The following is a 20,100-nucleotide window of genomic DNA, read 5'->3' as shown; positions in this document are numbered from 1 at the left end:
CCGTCACACACACACAGTCGCCCACCGTCACACACACACACACACACACACACACACACACACACACACACACACACACACACACACACACACACACACACACACACACACACACACACACACACACACACACACACACACACACACACACACACACACACACACACACACACACACACACACACACACACACACACACACACACACACACACACACACACACACACACACACACACACACACACACACACACACACACACACACACACACACACACACACACACACACACACACACACACACACACACACACACACACACACACACACACACACACACACACACACACACACACACACACACACACACACACACACACACACACACCACACACACACACACACACACACACACACACACACACACACACACACCACACACACACACACACACACACACACACACACACACACACACACACACACACACACACACACACACACACACACACACACACACACACACACACACACACACACACACACACACACACACACACACACACACACACACACACACACACACACACACACACACACACACACACACACACACACACACACACACACACACACACACACACACACACACACACACACACACACACACACACACACACACACACACACACACACACACACACACACACACACACACACACACACACACACACACACACACACACACACACACACACACACACACACACACACACACACACACACACACACACACACACACACACACACACACACACACACACACACACACACACACACACACACACACACACACACACACACACACACACACACACACACACACACACACACACACACACACACACACACACACACACACACACACACACACACACACACACACACACACACACACACACACACACACACACACACACACACACACACACACACACACACACACACACACACACACACACACACACACACACACACACACACACACACACACACACACACACACACACACACACACACACACACACACACACACACACACACACACACACACACACACACACACACACACACACACACACACACACACACACACACACACACACACACACACACACACACACACACACACACACACACACACACACACACACACACACACACACACACACACACACACACACACACACACACACACACACACACACACACACACACACACACACACACACACACACACACACACACACACACACACACACACACACACACACACACACACACACACACACACACACACACACACACACACACACACACACACACACACACACACACACACACACACACACACACACACACACACACACACACACACACACACACACACACACACACACACACACACACACATGTTTGTAAGGTGCGGCATAGTGGTGCCCATGTTGATTTACAGCGGAGTGGGGACCGACTTTAATTTTTTATTTGTTGTGCTAGAATAAATTTGGTTACATGGTTATGCTTCTCTCGGGTTACCGATTCAGATTGCATACTTCTTAACGGGATCAATGTGGAATTGGACGATGTTAAAAACGCAGCTTAGTGGGGCCCGGGCTGTATGACGTATTAATGACGTCATACATCGGTCCCCACTTCGCTGGGTATGACAATACACACTCATATACATACATACTAGAGCTACGAATTTCATCAAGAATAGAAGCCAAGGTCAAACCCAGCACCTCGGTTTTTTATCAAAATACTTTGCAACACCCCACGCTATATATTATCAAATATCAGCCACTCAAGTCAGCATACATGATCAAATGATGATAGGTATTGGATGGCAAGCTAAGGGCAATAAAAAAACATCACCAGGAGCTGCGTACACCGAATTTCACCACCATAGGCATCTTTGTCACCACACCTTCGCTTCCATGAATGTAGGCAATTAACATGAATGTATGCCTAAACCTTGAACCTGAATCTCGAGCCGCAGTCAAAGGTGGCAGAGCGCAAGTAGGCGCACATACGCCGCGGCGGCCGACTTAAAGCGCGCGTGGGGCGGTGGCACCAATGGACGGGCGTCTTAGCGAGCGCGTGGCGGCATCGGTGGCGGTGGACGGCCATCTTGGCGCACGCGCGCAGCGACGGCAGCAGCGAGCGGCTGTTTTGGTAAGCACTCGTCGGCCAGCTGGACGGGGTCGGAGCTGGCCAGATTCGCCAACCGGAACTGATGGTCGTCCGACGCCGTCTTCAGCACAACCACAGACAGACTCGCTGTCCAGCGCCTCAGTGTCTTCGTCTGGTGTCACACAGGGGTGGGGCTGTGTTATAATACAGGCTGGCACAGGGGAGTAGTTAGGTCAAATACCGACTTGACACGAGGGAGGCGGCTGGGTCAAACACCGAGCTGACAAGGGGTGGGGGCTGGGTCAAATACCGACCTGATACGGGGAGGGGGCTGGGTGAAAGAACAAGCTGACACAGAAGAGAGGCTAGGTCGAACACACCGAGATGACACGTGTAAGTAGTTAGGTCAAATACCGACCTGACACGATGGAGAGGGCTGTTTATTTGTTTGTTTGTTGGGGGTTAAGGGCGCGCCGACTGCAAGGTCATTTTGCGACCATTACGGAGGTTTCAAATACGTCTTTAGTTACTTACTAATTTATGTTTAATGCTGAGGAAATGAAAGTAACGGGAAAGTTGGCTTCGCGGATAAAGGAAAATACCGTTATGGATCCAGCGCGAGTTGTCTGAGATAAGATTTATGAGAGTCACTGTGGGCACAAGATGCCCGAGGTGGTGTGATCGCATCCCGGAAAGCTGGCGGCACGTCAGCAGAACATGGGCCACTGTGAGTTGCTCCCCACAGTGGATACATGGAGGGGGCTGGGGCGAACACGGAGTTTTCAACGCAAAGGTGGTTACTCGACAGCCGAACAGGGAATGCTGGAGAGTCAGTCACCGCAGGAGTCAAAACGGAAGGGAACTGACATTATAGTTCGTTTTTTTTTTTTAGTTCGACCCTCACTGTATGTTGAACACAGGACGAGAATCGCTTACTGAATTACTGAGAAAACTAGTTGGCGCACACTTATCACAGACGATCAACTTCATCTGAAATTATTCCTAACTGGCGCCCATTTCATGCAGACTTACAGCTCGTATTCGCCCATATTTAAAACTCAAAAGTGATACATAACTTGTCTAGAATTATAACTGAATCAATTACTAAATCGCAAGACATTTGACATAACGCTATACCATCACGGGCGTCGCCACCGGGGGAGCCAGCAGGGGCCGGGTACCCCAACTTTGCTTGAGTTGGGGGAGGGGGGGGGGGGGGCTGGCCCTCACAACTGTTTTGGGTTCTGGGGCTAATTTCATAAAGCTCTACCGTAACTTACACTTTTCCATAATTAACGCCCTTTCAAACTAGGGAGCGCAATAGAAGCGGTTACCAGTGTCTAAAACTTTCTAATTTTGAAGAGAACTTAAATTTATTTATTGACATGATGCAATTAACCAAATTGCATCATGTCGCATATCATTCGATTCGGCTGATCACAAGGAACACAATAACGCCATTTTTTGAAGCTCTAGCCTCATTGTTTGCTGCCTAAATTATTAGCAAAAACGTAGTTTGACCTTATTTGACCTCAGACGACCCGACCTAAGTGTTTTTTTTTCCAGCAAACAAACACCAATTTCATCCGCAATTGAGCTAAACTGAGGGATTACAACACAAAAATGCCAAAATGGAGCATATCTTTACAATTGGAGCTATTCGCACAAACTTACTTAGAACTTGTCGTGACCTCTAGATGACCTCGGGTCACTCGAACTTCAAAAACCTGGATGTATAGTACGTTATACAACTCGGTAAGCTGAGCATACCCCGCCAGTTTGAATCAAATCGATGGACAGCTCTAGATTTCATTGACAAAATAGCGTATTTCCAGTGCCATTTTGACCATGTACCGGTTTTTGTGACCTTGTGACCTAACCCGAAGCCACTGGAACACAAAACTCCCAGGACACGTGTCAAATGGCTGCTCCAAGTTGTGTTTGAAATTTGGTGGCGCTAAGTCCTGCGGTTCTTACGCTATGAACGATAAACTTAGCGATTCCGTTGCCGCTTAGGTATAGTCAAATTTTACTCTGCATTGTGCCGGTTTCGGTGACCTGGTGACCTGACCTAAAATGATAGAGACCTGAAATTATCAGGGAAGGTGCCAAAAGGTTGCCTCAGAGGGACTGCAAAATTTAGCAGCGCAACGCGCCGCCGTTTTTACGTTATTCGCGAAAAACATTAGGGGGTTGCATCAACCCCCTCGCCCCGCGAGGGTTAAGGGGAATAGTTTCTTTTCCTGACTTTTTTTGCAATAGATTTATGAATGTTTATGCTCAAAATGATCAGCAAAAAAATAAAACCTATTTATTAAAAATATGTTCTACCTATATTAAAATATAGGCAGAACTACATTAGGTATAAAATATTGTTTGACGCGGTCGAGGAAGCTTATTACGCGTTGACCCCAATTATATTGCATAGTTCAAACCCATTGGCTGTAAGCAGCAGGCTAATTGGCTGACGCTGAACTGGCTGCATTATAGGTATTTCTTCAATTAAGGCACACTTTCATCATAAAGGCACTTTTTCAGGACGAGAAATGGAATATCTTTGCCTAGGGTGATCGTTGGGACGTAAAAGCTCCTGGTTTGTGCTTTTCTCAGCTCAAGCTATGGAACTGCTATTCCAGTCAAACCCCATGTTAAAAGTGAAGTATTTTCTTTAATGACCAATAATTTGAAAAAAAAATAGGTGTATAAAAACTTTTGGGACACCCTGTAATTACCCAACGTCGCTGGCGGTACATGGTACGGTACACAATTGTCGCACAACTGCTATACGAGGCTCGAGATTTCCCCACTAGCCCCACAACAGATGCACCAACTATCAGCCGAGCCATTTCAACATACACATCTGGGCGAACATGACCTAGCTTCCTTCGATACCCTCCCCCCCCCCACACACACAGTACCCACCTGTTGAGCATCATCAGCTGAGATGTGGATCAGCGGTAGCTCTGTCCGCAGGTGCGTAGCTCCGGGGCCACTTCCGCCGCCAGCTGTTGATGTCGTTGTTGTTGTGTCCCCACAGCTACCGCCGTAGCCAATACAAGCCTCTTATCGGCCTCGTAGCCGGCGGCTAAGGTCACCACCACGTCGTCGCGCTTGACATCGAGGGCCGCGCCGACGATGTTCCCCAGCGCACGCAGCCGAGGGCCGTAAAAGCACGGGCACTCCGGCAACACGTGCGCTTAGGTGTCCACTGCTTCACCGCAGACCAGGCAGCGGCCAGCTTGGCATTCATTGTCGTTACATTAGGCGAACTCGGACATTGATATCCTCTCAATCCGGTGAAGATACTGCTCCGATCATCCCCAGTGGCCCGACCAGAGCTGATGAGTGTCAACAGCCTCCTCCCTGGTAGCGGCTCGGACCAGCGGTCCCTTATAACGATGCAGTACCAGCCAGTTGGACAGTCTGCTTGCCACCTCTCCCTGGTGGACCGCGCGACAACTCGCGGACGGACGTGAGAGTACGGACATCGACCTGGGATTGTCTGCTGGAACAGGCCAAACAAAATAATCATTATTGGTCAGAGGGTTGACTTCGCAGCCGAAAAAAAGGCGCTGTACATAGTCAGAACGGCGTCCTCACGGGATAGAATATAATCTGTCTGTCGCTGAGTGAAGGGCACCGCAACAGGACGGAGGTGAAACTTGGTAAAAAAGTAACACAAAATGTTTGTGTGAAGTGAGTTGTGGGGGAGGGATGCATCGTTGGAAGACACCAGGGAGAGACACCGGGCTCCGGCGGCGCACGGCGGCTCGGCCAAGCACACATCGTACAGGAGGCGGCGTGGGTCGTCCTCGCACGGCGCAGCCAGCCGAGCCGTCGCTTGCAGTCGCACAAGAAGCCACCCACAAAAAGTGCATGTGATGTTACTTCCAGGTAGCACATGTGGTCAAATTATAAGTTCGCTTTGGTGCTAAGACCTTTGCTTGCGTTATTTTCAATTCAATCATGATTCATGAATGGTATCTATTAATGAGATCTGATGACAAATTGTATTGTCATGGGATAAACAATGGGAACTATTTTTAATTATATTCTTTTAGAATGGCTACACGTGTTTCGACCAAAAATATCTTTTTCAAGCCTTAATATCCAAATGACATTATTTAAAACATTGGCCTAAATACATCTCATGCAAGTCAATAAAGTGACATAACTGATAGTAAATTCCTTCGAAGAAACATGTCGCATTCTATGTCGCACCCCTGTACGCCAGATCCTTTTCAAGTAGCTGAGCCGCGTACCTACTGAGTTTCACTTTACCAACACTGCCGTTCAAAGTTGAAAGTGTAGAAATGAATGCTGCCTCTAAAGCCTGTCTATGTTTCTTTTGGAACTCTTTACACAAAATTGAAGTTCCGTTCCAGTCTGGAAGGTGACCTGCCGCGTCGACATGCTGTACAAATGCATTAGACAGTCTATGATGCCTAAGATCGCTCTTGTGCTCTTTTGTCCGCGTATCTTTGCCTCTAAATGTTTCGCCTATGTAACTTGTATCGCATGCACCACACGGAATTTTGTAAATCACACTGCCCTGGTTCTCGGTGGCTTTCTTCTTTCTTGACTGAACGAGGTTCTTGACCGTCAGACCGACTGGAGATGAAATATTGAATGATCCTTCCACAAATCTTCCTGTAACTTCAGCTTCCTTTGGCGCCAGTATCAAGAAGTAGTTATTTTTGTCGTTTCTTCTTTCTCCTGCCCTTCTTCGAATTTTGATCGCCTTCTTTTCTGAACCGCAAAGATCTCAAAGACAAGAACCTCGCAAGTTTTGATGTCAAGGCGTTGTTTACCAACGTGCCTATAGCTGGGGCGACTCAAGGGCACTGGACCAGAACCCAGACATCATTCTGCCAGTGCCCAAAGCTGATTTCATTCGGCTAGTACGTCTCTGTGTGGAGTTCGGCGCCCTCGAGTTCGAAGGCGCTGAATTCAAGCAGATTGACGGACTGGCGATGGGGTCACCTTTGAACCCGGTACTCGCCTGCATATTTAGGAAACGGTAGAAGCAGATCACTTTCTACGCATAGCCGGAACCGATACTATCTGGTTCCGGTATGTCGACGACATCTTGATCATCACAAACAACGACAAGGATTTGATGTCTTTGCTTGGCCAGATCAACAACGTTCACCCAAAGATACAATTTACCTGCGAAGAGGAAGATAACGGCACGCTAGCATTTTTGGACACGCGTATCTGGAACCGTGGTAAAAAGGCGGCGTTCTCAGTTCACAGAAAGCCGACCAACAAAAATGACCTAATTCACTTCTACTCAGCCCACAGAAGCCGAACGAAAACGGAAGTGGTATTGGGCTTCTATCTACGGGCCTTTCGTATTTGCTCTAAACAGTTTATAAAAGAAGAGTTAGCCTACATCAAGAAAGTATTTATTAAGCTCAAGTACCACCAGGCCTCCTATATAGTTTAGAAAAGAAAGCTATCAAAATTCGAAGAAGGGCAAGAGATAGAAGAAACGGCAAAAAGAACTACCTCTCGGCACCGGCATCAAAGGAAGCTGAAGTTATAGGAAGATTTATGAAATGATCATTCCATATTTCATCTCCAGCCGGTCTGCCGACCAAGAACCTCATTCAGTCAAGAAACAAGAAAGCCACCGAGAGCTAGGGCAGTGTGATTTACAAATTCCGTGTGGTGCATGCGATAAAAGTTACATAGGTGAAACATTTAGAGGCATAGATAGCACAAGAGCGATCTTAGGCATCATAGACTGTCTAATGCATTTGTACAGCATCAGGCACATACCCATGATTTTGCCCAGGAGGGGGCTACCTGCTCTCAAAGGGGCCCCCTGCCAACCCAGGCAGGGGCAGTAGCGGCGGAACACCTTCAATTAAGGGGGGGGGGGGCACTGCCGACTTTTGGTTCCATTCTTTCCATGCAACGCCCATAGGGCTAATGTTAAAATGCCAAAATTAAGGGGTGGCACGGTACCCCGGTGCCCCCCGTTCCGCCGCCTATGGCAGGGGGCGTGCCCAGAACCTTTCATGGGGGGCTGGGTATAGTGGGCCCAGTCCTCCCTTGCAGATGGGCCCATCTGTAACGGTCTTAGCCCTAAGAAAATGTGGAAAATTGGAAGGCGAAAACGTCATTTTTGCCTGAAAGGTATGCATAAAATGCACATAATTTTATGAGCGAGCGTAGCGAGCGAACGCCTCAGAGTCGCCGGTGTGGGTCCCTCGCACCGGTCTGGGGCGCTCAGAGGTGCCGGTGAAAGACCACCAGATGCAATGGTGTGGGGTCCTCACAGGCGCCGTTGTGGGGGCCTTAGGGCTTAGAGACACTGGTGGGGGCCATCATAGGCATGTGTGGGGCCCTGGGCTGAAAGTTACTCGTGGCTCTTCATAGGCCGACAAGGGACCCTCAGAATCCGGTCAAAAGCCCTCAGAGTCGCTGGTAAATGCCGTCAGATGCGCTACCGGAGGGCTCTCAAAGGCGCCGGTGTGGGGGCTCTTAGAGTCGCAAATGTGGGCCTTCAAGAGGCACTGGTGTGGGGCGCTAAAAGCCGCCATCCACTGCTTGAATATGAGCTGAATTTAACGTTGGGGTCTATGAGCTGCGCGCCGAATGCCGTTCAGCGCCGAATGCGCGATTCAGCTGATTATTCGCCGGCTGTTGGGCGTCGAATCATGCGCTGACGACTCAAGATTACTTTACTTCTCCTGACGACTTAAACTACTTCAACTTTTCAGTGCGCACTAGGCATGGACGATTACGCGCAAAATACGCTCCTAACCAATGGACGGCGACCTTTAGAGGTGGCGGTGAGGGCCATCGCAGGCGCCGTTATGAGGGCACTCAGAAGCACTGGTGTGGGTAGTGGGGCCATAACAGACGGATGTGGGGCTCTTATAACTGATCCCTCATTGGCCAGCTAGGCCATCGGAGGCCGGCAAAGGTTCCTTAGAAGCGAGTGTGGGGCCCTTCTGGAGATAAGTGTGGCTACATTAGAGCCCACGAGTTGCTCTCTCAAGCCCTGCCGCGTCCTTTTCAATTGAAGGATGGTCAGCGTGGACCCTCTGCCGCCAATTGACACCACAGGGCCCCTCGGGCCCGGGGGAACCTAAACCCGATAACGGGCACATGCCCACTAGCCCCCTGGCTATGCCACTGAATCCAAGTGATCAGGGACCCCCTTAATCAGGGGCGTCTCAGGTGACTAGGGGACTTTCAACTGACCGGATCCCACTAGGTGACCAGGGGACCCTCTTATAAACAGGGGCCAGTTATATCAGGGGCACCTCTGGTAAATAAGGGCCTTCATATGGCTGCAAGGGCCTTGCAGATAACCAGACACTTCCCGGGTAAACACGGTCCATCAGGTGACCGACCAAGGTTACTTCAGACCACTGCCCAGTGGCCACCCAGGTGATCAAGGGCCCCGCAAGTAAGAAGGAATCATCATATAATCAGGGGCCCGTCAAATAACCAGGTACCCCTCAGATAGCCAGGAGCCCCTGATATTCAGGGGCCCTCATGTGACAGGTGGCCCCTCAGGTGACCAAGAGGTCCCTCAGCTGACCTAGAGGCCCATCAGGTGACAAGGGCCCCTCAGATAGCCAACCAGGGGCACCATATAGGTGATCAGGGGGGCACTGAGGCGACCAAGAGGCTCTTCAGGTGGTCAGAGGCCCTCAGATGACCAGGGGGCCCCAAAGTGACCACGGAGGTAACCAGGGGGCCCTCAGGTGACCAGGGGGACCTCAGATGGTCAGGATCCGCTCAGATGACCAGGGGGTTCTCAGGTGACCAGTGAGGTAACTAGGGGTCCCCTCAAGAGATCAGGGGCTCCTCAAGTGACCAGGGGCCCATCAGGTAACCAGGGGGCCTCTCAGGTGACCAGGAGGTCCCTCAGATGATCAAGGGTCGCTCAGATGACCAGGGAGCCCCTCAGGTGACCCAGTGATGTAATTAGGGGGCCCCTCAGGTGACCAGAGGTCCCTCAAGTGACCAGGGGGCCTCTCAGGTGACCAGGAGGCCCCTCAGGTGGTCAGGGGCCCCTCAGATGGCCAGGGGGCTCCTCAGGTTACCAAGGGCGCCTCAGGTGGTTAAGAGTCAATCAGTTGACCAGGGGGCCTCTCAGGTGACCAGTGAGGTAACCAGGGGCCCCTCAAGTGACCAAGGGGCCCCTCAGATGGCCTAAGGGCCCCTGAGGTGACCAGGGGACCCCTCAGGTAACCAGTGGCCCTCAGTTAGGAAGGGGCGCTGTGGGCTCGTCACTGTGACGGAATTCCTCTTCGATATTTTTTCTTTCTTTCGAGTAAAAGACGTTCTGTCTAGTATTGGAATTAAGGCACGTCCACCAGAGTTCTCCCTGGACCGCAGGGGCCCCCTCGCGCCTTCGGCGCTCAGGGGGTGGGGCATGGCCCCCTTGGGTACATTACTGTACAGCATGTCGACGAGGCAGGTCACCTTCCAGACTGGAATGGAACTTCAATTTTGTGTAAAGGGTTGCAAAAGAAACATAGACAAGCTTTAGAGGCATTTCTACGTTTTTAACTTTGAATGGCAATGTTGGTAAAGTGAAACTCAGTAGGTACACGGCTCAGCTACTTGTAAGGGATCTGGCGAACAGGGGTGCGACATAGAATGCGACATGTTTCTTCGAACGAATTTACTGTCTGTTATGTCACTTTATTCACTTGCATGATGTGTATTTGGGCCAATGTTTTAATTTTTGTCATTTGGATATTAAGGCTGGAAAATACATTTTTTGTCCAAACACGCAGGCGCAGATCCAGGAGGCGGCGGGGCGGCCGCCCCCCCCCTCCATCCGAAAAAAGGCGCCCATAGCCCACGGCAGAGAGGCCGCCCGGAGCAAAAGAGCGGCGACACAGCAAAGGTTGAGCAGAAATAGAGCGCCTCCAGCAAGAATTTGGGCTCACCAAGCAGGAGAGCGACGCGCCGAATTGCCCATTCCCAGCAGATGTGAGTCGCCCCAGCAGCAGATGGGCGCCCCCCAGCAAAGGAGGGACGTCTCATTACAAGAATAAAAAGATACCTTCTGTTCAAGAGGGGCGCCCCTGGCAGCGGAAGGGCACCCCCCAGCAGGAGAGGTGTCCCCCTGAAGAGGAGCGAGCCCCAGCAAAAGGAGAGAGGCGCCCCTATTCCGAGAAGAAGAGGGGCGCCCTGACAGCAGATGGGCGTCCCAGCAAAAAAAGAGGAGCCCGTAAGAAGAAAATGGGTGCCACTGGCAGAAAAGGGGCGCCCCCGGCAGCGGAAGGGGCCTCCAGCAGGAGAGGGGCGCCCCCAGCGAAGAGGGGCGCCCCAGCAGAAGAGAGGGGCCTCCAGCAGGAGAGGGGCGCCCCCAGCAGAAGAGGGGCGCCCCAGCAGAAGAGAGGCGCCACAGCAAAAGTTGATCAGAGATAGGGAACCTCCAGCAGAGGTTGGGCTCGCCAAGTAGGATAGGGGCGCCCCATTGACAATATCCGGCAGCAGAGAGACGCCCCAGCAGCAGATGGGTGCCCCAGAAAACAGCAGCCGTTGGGCGCCCCCAGTAGAAGAGGGGCGCCTCATTACAAGAAGAAAAGGAGCATATTCTGCACAAGAGGGGCGCCCCTGACAGCGGAAGGGCAACCCAAGCAAAGGGGCTGTGCCCCAGTAAAAGGAGAGGGGTGTCCCGCTCCGACTTCCGAGTAGAAGATGGCGCCCCAGCAAAAAAGGGGTGCCTCTGGCAGAAGAGAGACGTCCCCCGCAGTGGAAGGGCGCCCCCAGAAGAGAGGCGTCTCCAGCAAAAGAGAAGTGCCCCCTGCAGGAGAGGGGCACTCCACCAAAAGTTGGGCAGAAATGGGGCGCCTCCAGCAGAGTTTGGGGTCGCCCAACAGGAGAGGGCCGCCCCATTCACAGTAGAAAAAGGAACTCCCCAGCAGCAAAAACGCGCCCTAACAGAAAAGGTGCACTCCCAGTAGAAGTGGGACGCACCAGGAAGAAGAGGGGCACTCTATCAGAAGATGGGCGTCCCAGATAAGTGGGCCGCCTACAGCAAATTGGTCGTTCTTAGAAGAAATGAGGCGACTTAAGCAAAGTGGCCTCCCCATGACAGATTGGGCGATCCAAGCAGAGGTTGGGCACCCCCGGGAGAGAAGTGAGGCATACCAGCACAAGTGAGACGCTTCCAGAAAAAAAGAGAGACATCACCCGCGGAAGAAAGACGCGCCAGCAAATGGAGGCCACGTTTTTGCTAATCTCTTTTGCTAACGTAGTGGCGCCCATCTACGACTTTTAACCCACGCCGTGCTGGTGGTGCTGGAGTTTTCCGTGTCGTGCTGGGGGAGGGGAGTTGGGGGGTCACGCCCCCTAGTCTAACTCGGCTCCTGGGCCGCGTAGCGACACGCGGTAAGCGGCATTCGAAAGATCGTCCAAAAACAGGACGAAAAGAAAACGGCCATTTTTTAGGTCAGGTCAAAGGTCAGGTCACCAGAGGTCATCAAAGGTCAAATGTTGCCTGTTTCAACATTTTTCAAAATGTTGCCTGTTTCAACATTTTTCAAAACACCGGCACATAACTCGGAAACCAATACAGCTAAAGCGCCGCGGAAAAGCGCATTCGATAGCCCTTTCAAAGGTGTTTCCGTTAACTGTCCTCAGATTTGACCTCAGGTCAACGGTTTAGCCTTCAGAGGGCAAAAACTCTAACAATTGCCGTTTTACAAGCAATGTTTTCCTGCAATAGCTTTTGACTCAAGAGAGTCTCGACATTACGTTTGCCAGCATCGCGTTTCTGTCGTCGAGACGCGTCGAATGAACAATAGGTTGACCTTGAAAGGTAGTTTTGAGAATTTGACCTCAGGTCAAAGTCATAACCTGACCGGGAAAGATCATGTGGCATATCAGTCGATCCGTATCGTCGAGCTGAACACAACTGAGGTGTTTTTATCGCTCTAGCATGTATCTATCAAAAGTTATTTTCAAAAAACTGCTGTGGACCTTTTATGACCTGGGAACATAATGAGTGATCACAGGTGCAATTTTCTTATTCAGTGTGTTAATTTTATATGTATCCCAATGCTTGAGATTGTCTAGAATGACGCTCGTCCAAAAGAGATGCCTTTCAGTTTTCTCCCATAGGCTTAAAGTGACCATCCCACCTTAACATTAGTTTTGAGTTGAGATAGCCAAATTGGTGGCCATGGCCTGAAAATACCGGTTTGGGCACTCACAACATCGAAAAATGCTTTAATTCGGAGATATGGAATTTCAAACTTGCAGTTTTTGGATTCTAAGGGGCTAATGCATTGGTATGCCCCCTTAGAATTTGTGACGTCAGCGGAGGTCTAACGATTTTTAAATCTTTTACTAAAACGTTTGGTAGCACGCGGTGGTATATGCTGCTTTGCGCGCAACAAATGCCGCACATTCAAATAAAGTCGCTAGGAACAGCGGAGATCCCAAAAAGTAAACAAAAGTAAAAGTCTAATATCTTGAAAACCGGTGAATATTTTTCGATGAAATTTGGTAGATATTCGTTTTCGCTCTTTCTGAACCGAGCGACATCACTTTCATGCCAATTGATTAACTTTTTTGAAGCAAAGAGGGTCCCTTTAACCCTCGCCCGTATAGGGGGGGGTCGAACGGACCCTCCCCCATGGTTTTTCGCGAATAACTCGCGTAAAAAGCGGCCGATCGCGACGAAACTTTCAGTACCCTCGCGTTCATCAATTTCACACCTACCCTGAAAATTTCATGACCCTGACCCAAATGACCTTTGACCTGTGACCTACTTTTCGAGACCATGTTTGGCTGGAATCGCGATTCGGCGTATGTCGGCTCGCATTAGCCGCGCGTTTGCAGTCTTTTCGTGGTTTCAAGCGTTAAAACATGTGATATGATGTTGCCCCCATGCATTAGGGTGGGTGTCAAGGTCACCTGAAGGTCAGGTCAGGTCATTGACCTTTGATGACCTCGGTTCACTTTTTCGAGTTTTACATGTTTCTAGGCCAGTTTTTGGAGCTGAATTCGAATTTAGCAACCATATGAACATTTACGAAGTAGTTTTGGTGCCTTCGTAACATGTTACGAAGCTGTCAGAGGCGGTTGCCACCTACTACAAATACCCTTACTGGTTGACCTGACCTGACCTGACCCGGCCTAAATACATGAAGACATCATCTGTGATCAAAACTAACATGATATTCGTGATCAGCACCCCGAAAAACCCCATAGCAGCCACACTTAACGACGTTCTAACAGGTCCCGATTTTCCCGCCTTTGGGGTCATTGACCTGACCTGCAAGGTCAACCAATGACCTAGGACCTTAAAATTGGGTATCATCGGCTTCCTCTCGTCACGGGCAACACGCTCGTTTTTTCCGCGAAGCTCTAGCTCGATCAGGGGCGAAACGGCAAGGGGGGGTCCAACGGACCCCCCCCCCTCCCCTTATACGTTCGCGGCTGGAAAAACACCAATACGGGCGAGGGTTAAGTATGCCTAATGGAGAGGTCGCAAAACTGACCTGACCTTAGGTCACATATCAAAATTCCGAGATATACATTTCATGAAATTGTTGCTTTCATCAAACGCTGAAAGTTTCAAAACGATCGTTCAGGCGGTATAGCAATGGTGAGCATTTGAACTTTTTCTGAGGTTACGTCATTTGGCATGACCTGGTGACCTGACCTTGCATCACCCGGGTCTGACATTTTTACATGTGCAGAAAAAATGCATGATAAGGTATCCTGAAAACGGCGGCGCTGTGCGCAGCCGGTTTTAAGATATTGGCGAAAACCTGAGGGGGGAGCGTGACAACGCCCCCCCCCCCCAGCACGGCGTGGGTTTTAAACTCTCGATTTTGACGACGGTTTGGCGCCCCTCGTATGAAGCGCCCCCGGATTGCCAGGTCGCCCTTATTTCGACTTGCCGCCCCCCCCCCCTCCCGAAAATTCCTGGATCCGCCCCTGGAAACAAGTGTAGCCATTCTAAAGAAAATATAATCGGGCGTGCACGAGTCGCCGTGCACACAGGGTGCTTGGGCCAGACGGGCGTCGTCCAGGACGCAGCGCGGGTCGGCGGCCGTGTAACCGGACCGCAGCTCGCAGTGGCAGCTGTAGCTGGGCCGGGCGGCGGCGGCGCTGCGCCTGCAGGTGCCCTTCCTGCGGTCCGCAGGGCGCGCCCAGTCGGCACGGGTCGCGCGGCTGCTGACACAGCGGCCCACAGTCAGCGATAACCGTGGCGGTACGGGACCGCAGCGGCCACCATAATAAGACCACTACACTCCACACAGGTTAGCCTGCACGCAGCTCGGGTCGTCCAGAGAACGCATCTGCCAGTTGCAGCGCGTCTGGCAGCTGCAGCTGTCGGCGACGCTACTGCGCTCGGCCCGGTGGCCAACCCGCCGATATTGGAGCGCCTCACCGCTCACCCACGGGTTCAGAGGCTCGGCACCCACCAGTTGCGGCCGGAGCGAGAGTGCGTTTGCGTCGAGCACGCTGCAGCGGCCGCGCAGGTAGTCCACCACGTGATGCTGGTTGTCACCAAAGATGGCCGTGTCAAGCCGCTGGCCCAGGCGCTGCCGCGATTAACGGTGCGCCGAGACGGCCGAACAAGCACCAGCTCAACGCCCACTGCGGCAAGTGGCCTGCGAACTGCGGAATGCACATCCCTCCACTCAACATCTTTTTGAGCATGGAAATCGTCCTTGTCCCAAGTGGTTTCCCCCCGCCCCCCTCCCCTTCCCATAATGGACAGCTGGATCCGCCAGTTAGTTTTTGCTAATATCATAAAAAGGTAGGTATTGGCCAGCCTCTGGCATCAGACACCAGCGCCCAGAAAAGAATGTTCTTTAGGGGTCTGAAGCAGAATCAGTTGCAACTTGCAATTGTAATAATTCGGTAAAGCAGAGTCCTGTTTGGTTCCAGTCCACTGAAGTTCTACACAGTCAGTCTGCAAGATTTATTTCACAATAATTACCTGTGATTTACACACAACACAAATGCTATAGGTACCTGGTGCATAGCAGTTACTGAGAATATTACCTTCTGAAGATGGAGAAAAAAGATAAGATCTATGTTCTATGCAATTCAGAATCAGTAAAAAAAATCATTGAAGTTAGGAAGTTAGGAACTGCCCTTGTAAACATGTACCTATACAATGGCACATGGCATTAAATACAACACAGTTTAACTTGGGTGATAAACAAGGTAGGTACTTATAATACTTTATGTTTTGGTAAAAACTGACCTACATTATTCACACAAAAACATAGGTAGGTATTCATTTCACTGAAAATTATCTTCCATGTACAAAGACCCCGTTCAAAGCCAAAAGTTCGGTTTTTGCCCCCCAAACCCAAAAGACTTTTTCATTGTGCGTAAAAGCAAATCTTGTCACCAACCCCAAAAGCGACTTCTCGCTAAGGTAAGGTCAAAAGAGAAATTTGTCCCAAGTCTAAAAATTATTTGTCGCGAAGCCCACAAGCTGCTTTAGTCCCTAAAATCCAAAGCTATTTTTCCTCTATGTCCAAAAGCAAATTTTGACCCCAAACTCAAAAGTAACTTGTCGCTATGCCAAAAAGCGGCATTTCCACAGTCAAAATTATTTTTCACTAAGCTGAAAACCTGCTTCAGCCCCTAAAATCCATCAGTTATTTTTCTGCTATGCCCAAGAGCAAATTTGACTCAAACCCAAAAGCGAGTAGTCGCTAAGCTCAACAGCGAAATTTATCCAAAGTAAAGAAATTATCTGTCGCTAAGTCAAAAATCTGCCTTAGCCCCTAAAATCCAAAAGCGACTTTTGACCCTAAATCCAGATGCGACTTCTCGTGAACTCAAAAAATGACATTTGCTTAAGTCAAAAAAATTATTTGCCGCTAAGCCAAAAAGCTGCTTCAATACCTAAAATCCAAAAGCGACATTTCCGCTATGCCCAAAAGCAAATTTTGGCACTAACCCCAAAAGTGACTTGTCGCTAAGTTCAAAGGCGACATTTGCCCCAAGTCCATAAAAGCATGTCGCAAAGTTCAAAGGCTGGCTGCTTTTCACCCCAATATCCAAGTGACTTTTTTCTATGCCCAAAAGCAAAGTTCAACTTGTCGCTAAGCCCAAGTGACTTACCTACTGATGGGTCAAGAACTGACTTTTGGCCCAAGACCAAAAAGCAAGTTTGTGCGGAAGTAGTGTAGCAGGTGTCACACTTTTTTTGCAACCAAGGGGAGGTGCTGTAGGTTCAGTCGGGGAAACTATGGTAAAATCTGCTATTTTTAGCAGTCTGCTATTTTTAACAGAAATCTGCCAAAAATGGGTACGCATGTGACGTCACCGTACCCAATTATAGCAGATTTGGGTACAGCCCCATACAAAAGCAGATCTGCACCCTAATTGAAGCAAATGCGCATCAAATGCCTGGCAGGTTCATGATGAGAATAGTGCTGAGAATGTCCTCTGATATTTTTGTTCAGATCCGACTATTTTTAAATAATGAATTTGAAAATAGTCGGATCTGAACAAAAATATCAGAGGACATTCTCAGCACTATTCTCATCATGAACCTGCCAGGCATTTGATGCGCATTTGCTTCAATTAGGGTGCAGATCTGCTTTTGTATGGGGCTGCACCCAAATCTGCTATAATTGGGTACGATGACGTCACATGCGTACCCATTTTTGGCAGATTTCTGTTAAAAATAGCAGACTGCTAAAAATAGCAGATTTTACCATAGTTTCCCCGACTGGGTTAGGTTGTAGGTTGTGGGTTTCAGGTTGTAGGTGGTAGGTTTTAGGTTGTAGGTTGTAGGTAAGGTTAGGTTAGGTTTGGTTATGTTTGGTTTGGTTAGGCTTGATAAGAAAGCTCTCTGGATATAGCGCCTCTCCTTGGTTGCAAAAAGGAGTGTGACGCCTGCTTTACGACTACTGTTTGTGCAATATCAAACACCACGCATTTTACCTAGGTATTTATTTACAAATATAATCCCGAGGCTGGATTCAAAAGTTAACGGGCACTAAATCTGGATGCGATACCTACTACAAAAGAAAATACATGAAATTGCGCCAGGATGACAAATTACAAAAAAAAATGGAACAGCCATTTGGCTCATTTTTGAAGAACAGTCATTCTTACGAGTTACAAGTCAATCTCATTTATATAGTTTTTGTTTTATTATTTTGTTGTAATGTTCATAAATCATCCAGACAAATCCTCAAATAAATATTTTCAATGTTACCTCTCTATGATCAGAAGTACTATATCATTCAAGCCGATAGGTAGGCATTTTCAGGCATTTTATATTTAGCAACTGCCGAGACCAAAACGACGCGGGCAACAAAAGAAACCGTGGGGATAACGTAATTTTGGGTCATTAGATAGTCATAAATGGTTTTAAGTACAAGGCATCAGAATATTTAACACTCAAAACAATTCAAATTAGCATTTTGATAGATAGACAATTGCCTAGTTCTTACCGTCGAAATCAAAGTCGTCCCGCGCGCGAATGGCGGACTGGTAGTTGATAGAGCTGGACACCAGTACTTCTGGATGGGCGTGCGTGTTGTGATTTCAAGGTGCCTATTTACTACCTATTTAAAAACGCTAGGTATAAATTTGTTATTATTTAATCTATCTGCCACCCAAAACCGAAAACATTAAAATATTTTCATTTGTACATGCAAAATACCTACCCACTCCATCATCACAAAGTACCATCTCTTTCATACGTCATCAATATGGCACAGCAGAAAGCTGAAATGCCCGGCCGATTTGTGTGAACGCGAGGGAAGTCACGTGACCTTGATTCACACTCTTTATGGCAAAATCCAGTAAAAAGGGGCCCATCTGATATTTATACAGACGATATATCACGACATAAGGAAGGCGTTGTGATGCTCAGCATAGTGGTGCCCGATTTTCGGGCACCACTATGCAAACGGGCACCACTTCGCGTAGGTGTATCGGACAAAGGGCACCACTACGCTGGTCTTACAAACGCACCCACACACACACCACACACACACACACACACACACCACACACACACACCACACAACACCACACCACACACACACACACCAACACACCACCACACACACACACACACACACACACACACCCACCACACACACACACACACACACACCACACACCACCCACACACACACACACACACATCTGCAGTAGGTGGTCGCAAGCTTTCGGCGCAGTTTCCGTATATGTAGATATACCTACTTAATTATAACAGGCAGTTTCCGCTAAACCACTTGCGAGGGCGACTGCGGCGTCCACCCGTCCTGGTTTGTATAACTGTTCCATTTTTTTTAACCATTTGCTCTAATGGTACGTACCTGAAAAAGGGATTAATTGGTTTAATTTACAATTTACATTGCATGCTTGCTTTAAAAAATAACTTATTGTTGCATTGATACTGTAAAAGCACTTCTCATTGATCCGTATAAAATGTTCATTCGATGTTCAAACGACAGAGAATGGGCGGACAGAACAGAGAATGGGCGTGCTCGGTGATAAGTAGATAAATATTTGTGTTTTGTATTTCATTTTCCTGGTTCAGGAGTGCTGGTATTTCACGAAGATATAAAGGCATGGAATGCGGCTTTTCTGAGCGAGGGTATGAGTCGCCGGGCTGAACAGCTATTCAGCTTCATGATTGTTTGATGACGTGAAACTCAGTCAAAATCATGACATTTACAGACGATCAAGCGCACCATTCAATACACTTACCTACCGTAAAACTCCATGCCAGTCCACTTGATAAGAGCAGTGAGCACTATCCCTTCTTCGCGCTGTCACACGCGCCCAAACATCAACCACCAAATGCCCCAACACCGGTGTGTCGTTTCGTCGCACAGCGCGCAGACTGTCACAAACGCTGCACATGATTGGCGCAGAAATGCGCATGCGCGAACAGCCGAACAAGTATGGCTAAGCT

At 49.2% G+C, this 20,100-nt stretch overlaps 1 long non-coding RNA gene across 4 annotated transcripts; it reads right to left on the bottom strand.

The window, feature by feature from the left end:
- Positions 1-1,822: 1,822 nt before the first annotated feature.
- LOC122372341 lies at positions 1,823-18,660 on the bottom strand. 4 transcript variants are annotated; one of them, XR_006254850.1, is made up of 3 exons: positions 18,623-18,660; positions 5,115-5,694; positions 1,823-2,364 (listed from the first exon to the last, which is right to left on the bottom strand). It is a non-coding gene; the product is annotated as an uncharacterized LOC122372341 (long non-coding RNA). The 4 variants fall into 4 exon arrangements; XR_006254849.1 differs by lacking the exon at positions 18,623-18,660 and adding an exon at positions 18,385-18,613; XR_006254848.1 differs by lacking the exon at positions 18,623-18,660 and adding an exon at positions 17,280-17,331 and having other exon boundaries at positions 5,115-5,697.
- Between the last annotated feature and the right edge of the window lie 1,440 nt (positions 18,661-20,100).

The sequence above is a fragment of the Amphibalanus amphitrite genome, unplaced genomic scaffold (genome assembly GCF_019059575.1).
Source record: "Amphibalanus amphitrite isolate SeventyFive unplaced genomic scaffold, NRLGWU_Aamphi_draft 001348F_arrow, whole genome shotgun sequence".
NCBI lineage: Eukaryota > Metazoa > Arthropoda > Thecostraca > Balanomorpha > Balanidae > Amphibalanus > Amphibalanus amphitrite.
This window is presented reverse-complemented; position numbering and strand designations above follow the sequence as displayed.